Source organism: Tiliqua scincoides, chromosome 5 (genome assembly GCF_035046505.1).
Source record: "Tiliqua scincoides isolate rTilSci1 chromosome 5, rTilSci1.hap2, whole genome shotgun sequence".
Taxonomy (NCBI): domain Eukaryota; kingdom Metazoa; phylum Chordata; class Lepidosauria; order Squamata; family Scincidae; genus Tiliqua; species Tiliqua scincoides.
Window position 1 is genome coordinate 13,586,809 of NC_089825.1, and position 4,578 is coordinate 13,591,386.

The 4,578-nt window shown below is 44.1% G+C and overlaps 1 pseudogene; it reads left to right on the forward strand.

The window, feature by feature from the left end:
* Window positions 1-242: 242 nt before the first annotated feature.
* LOC136654813 (5S ribosomal RNA) lies at window positions 243-362 on the forward strand (annotated as a pseudogene).
* Window positions 363-4,578: the final 4,216 nt, after the last annotated feature.

The window sequence follows — 4,578 nt, forward strand, 5'->3', positions numbered from 1 at the left end:
CTGAATTTCCAGACACTGACACTAAAAGGGTTTTTGTGACCACAGATATGTGTGATTAGTGGAGATTTGCATCAATTGTGGATCTTCCCATCACAGTGCAAAAAAAATCCTGAATTTCAGCTAAGACAACTTGAGTTTCAGTCTCCTCGAACTTCAGTGCACTTGGGAGTTAAGACAACTGCTGATGGTTTTCTCCTTGTACAAGATAGACATGCACAGATGCATGCACAGATAGACATGCAGATGACAGCAAATGTTACCCTGCACATGCCTGATCTCGTCTGATTTTGGAAGCTAAGCAGGGTCAGGCCTGGTTAGTACTTGGATGGGAGACCACCTGGGAATACCAGGTGCTGTAGGCTTATACCATAGTCTTTCGCAGAGTTGCATACACTTACTAAAGAGGTAGTAACCTCTTAAAACCAACCAACCAACCAATACAACTCAGTGAATTGTTCAAATTTCAAAATAACTGATGAGGAAACAGATAGCACTGCATTTCTGTGGGTTCAATTTTTTTCTGTGATAACTGTTGTTTCAGGAGAATAACGATGTTGGGAAAAGATCCGACCTCCGTGGTCCTCAAACTTTCTAGTGCCACAAATCCACCTCGTCCTCTTGTGGTGGTTCACAACCTGATGCTTCCTGCTGTGCCGTGAAGCTTACTGGGAGCCTCCGGAGGTCACTTCTGGGTTGTGCCCGTTCAACAACCCACTCCATTGGTCTCTGCAGGCCTCAGAATGCCTACAAAAGCAACTCAGGAGTGAACCAGAAGTTGCAGGTGCAAACAGGAATTTGCTTCCAGTCGCTTCCTTAAGGCATTCTGAGGTCTGTGGAGGCCTGGCACAGCCCAAAAGCGTCCTCCAGAAGCTTCCAATGATGCTCTGCATCCCAGCAGGGAGCATCAGGTCATGACCCTCTGCACATTGGGTTGCGACCCACCAGCGTGTCGCAACCCACAGTTTGGGGAATGCTGCCCTAATTTCCACTGTTTTCCTCCAATTACCCTTTGCTTGTGGAGGGTGGGGCAAAGAGAAGGAAGAGGGAATAAGTCCCAGTTATCACGGCAACCTTTGAATTGGAAGGTCCACCCAAGTGCATTTCTCATTCAGTGTGATGGGAGTGTCTGGAAGGAAGTCCCTCAAGCAAAAGGAGTGACAACCTGACTCAGCCACAGCAGTGGGGACAGCCCCACTCTTTCCTCCCCAACACCACCACCCAGAACTCTTTTGCTGGCATCTTGCTCATTACATGGATAGGAAAATGATTACAAAATGCGCTCCCCCAACTTTGGCTCAGGACTGTGGGAGACGAATTCTACCTATGGCCATCTAAACCTCCTCTTACGTTGTTTTGCACAATGGTATCACCGCTGCTTCTGATAGCACTTCCCATTGATTTATAACTGTAACATCCAGAGGCAAAGACCGAGGCACAGGAGCTCAGCTGCAACCCACAACTTCTATATGCACATGAGACATCATCCTGGGCCAACTAATGACTGTTGGGGGGACAATAATCAGTACATTAAAAATTCTCTAATGAGGCTTTGATATGGTGCAAGTGCAACAGCTCCACGGGATACGAGATGGTCTAGTGGGTCATTGATTTGTTAACTACAGTTTCTTTTTGTATGCCAGAACATTAATCAGCTTTAATGGCTCCGAAGGAAGCATATTAATTAATTGCAGTTCCATTAATAACTCCCTGATTATGTATTTACCTGACCTAGATGGCAGTGCACATTTTAGGAACTCTTTAATTAGGTTTTCCATAATATCAGCTCCAAGGGAGATTATAAATAGTGGGTTTATAGGTACAACGCACTTTGTTTGAACCAAAGGGAATTCAACAAAATCAGAAAGATTTGAACAACGTACTGGCAAGTATAAGAGAATAGTAGATGTGGAATTTCATTGAGGGATATGCCGGCTCACCCTGAAAATTTATGAAGGTTCAACTGAAAAACTCAGAAAGTCTCTCCATCCCTGCAAATCCTTGTTCCCCAAGTCAAAAAATTTTTCATATGGGGCAAGGAGAGGGGTTAACAGGGTCCCCTACTAGGAATAGCGTAAACCAGGTGTGTACCCCAATTTGCTTTGGGAGCTGGACCTGATTTCAATTAGGGCCAGGCTATTCTAGACAAGGGATTTTGCATTTTGAGCTTCTCTTCTCAAATACCTCGCCACTAGTTTCAGAAGGGCTTGTGGACTTTGAATTGCTATGTTCCAAAGACGTGTGAGGGCTGGCAGGATATTGCCTGAGGTCTCATGATACAGTCTTCTTGTTGAAGTTAAGGTCTGGTGCAGTGATTTTCACTGAGAAGGCACTAAAATTGTCAAGGTATACCATCGGTTTGTTGACAATCAACAAGGTACACCACACTGCTGGCTAGGGGCTCACACTCCCAGGTGGACTTACTAATCTACGACTCTTCCCCAAGTCCCACAGCACACCTGCACACCATTTGTGGTACACCAAATGTGTTGTGGCACAGTCATTGAAAATCATTGGTCTGGTGAATGCCTGGATGGGTGATCACCTGGGAATCCTGTATATGCTATCTTGAGTTTCATCATGGCAAATGAGTGAGATGTTATGTTAATAATTGGGAGAGTGTCAAAATTGAGCAAAGTGGCCCAGCCATGAAGCTAAGTCACCACCTCTCAGCATCAACTATGTCATCAGGTTGTTGTATGAATGGAATTGGATAGCCTCAATGAATTGCAGTCTTTGGAAGATAAGTGAGATGCAAATATGATAAAAATACAAAGATCTAACACGCTCTGGTGTGCACCTGGAAGTAGTCAGAGGGCGACTCCAAACTTGAACTCAAGAGACTGTCTGGTTCAGGATCTGACCTCTCAAGCTTGAATGTCCAAATGAGACTTGGGATAGCTCAGATTTGGCATAGGAGAAAGAATCTGGCATTCTCAATCCCCTTCCCAATTCTCAACACCTCTCAAAAATTTGACCTGGGAAAGCTTGGGCCCTTGGAAGTCAACCTCAGGTTGGAGTCAAGGTGGTAACAACCAAGGGGAAAACAATCTCCAAGGGTAGGTATCCACAAAAACAGGGAAGGAGTCTTGGCATACTTAAAATCTGTTTTATGTTGATATTACACTGTTGGTCTCATCCAATAAATATGACCAACTTTTCTTGACTCATGCACTTTATGGGGGTTGCCAGGACAATGTGTGCACCAATAGCATAGCCAGGAGGGGGGTGCTGCAGTAAGTACAGCATGTGCCACAACACATTGTGTAAGCACTGCCTCCCATTCAGCATCGGAGCCAGTTGGAGCAGAGGCGGCAATGCACAGATGTAAGTACCTGCGTTTTGCTATCACTGCCCCAAATGGCTCTAACAGCAAGTTGGGGGGAGGGGCTGCTTACACAGTGCGTTGCAGTGCTTGATGTACTTAACATGCCACCCTGGCTATGCTACTGGTATTCACCACCCTTCCATGTAAGCTCCCAAACCTGTATTAAAATGCAATAAAATTCAGCTAAGAAGACAATATCAAATCACAGGAGCAGCATTAAATTGAATCAAATTGAATTGGGAGGTAGGGAAAATTATAGTCCCAGGGTCCCCGGCAGGAAATGATGCTCTTGAGCATGCTCAGGAGTAAACTAAAGGCAATTAACTGAAACTAATGTTTTTCAAATACTCAGCTGTTTGTGACAGTGTAACGAAGAAATTCTCCAAGGCCTCTTCAATAAATTATTTCTACATAAATTAATTTTCTTTTTTTTTCTGTATGGCAGAACTGACAGTGAATTAGGGTTGTCTTTATAATAACATAATTCAAACCTCCTAGTCTCGGAAAAAAAAAATCCTTAATTCAATCAGTGTAAGGCAATCTGTTTAATTGATTCTCTTCCTCCTCGTTTTACAATAGCCAAATCAGTTTTGGATTGGATTAGGTACTAATGGTGTTTTCCCTCATTAAAGCTGTAACTTTGGAAAGCAGGTGGATAACGGTGTTTGTCTTTTGCCCGTGGGAATTATTAAGAGAATGAGTTCACTCGAGAAAGATTCTTTCTCTGAAGATATAAATTGATTTCCAGTACATCAGAGAGATGGTTCTGGAAAAGAGGAGGAGAAAACATCACTGATAAACTGAGACATATTTAATGCCTATCGTGAATCTTATGAGAGGCACAAATTCCTTCTGGTGAAGTCTAGGTGTCTTTATTGCTAGATTACTGTGTGAGGAAGTGTGGTGTAGTGGTTAATCCAGTGGTTTCCAAACTTATCCTGATCATAGCACACTTAGATTTGCAAGAATTCTTTCACAGAATGTCTTAGTGCTGTTGCACTACAGGAGGACAAGATGGCTTCCAGCTCTCCCATGAGAGTGTACAATATCTTGCAAGGATGAGATCTCATGTGATCTTGGCCCAGTCAAGACGGCAGTGCCTGGGAGAGCTGGCAGCCTTGAGAGTTTGCCTTGGCATCCTGGGGGACTGCAGCACCAAGTTTGGGAACCACTGGGTTAATGTGTTGGACTAGATTTGAGGAGACCAGGGTTAATGGCTCTGTCCAGCCATGAAGTGACCTTGGGCCAATCAT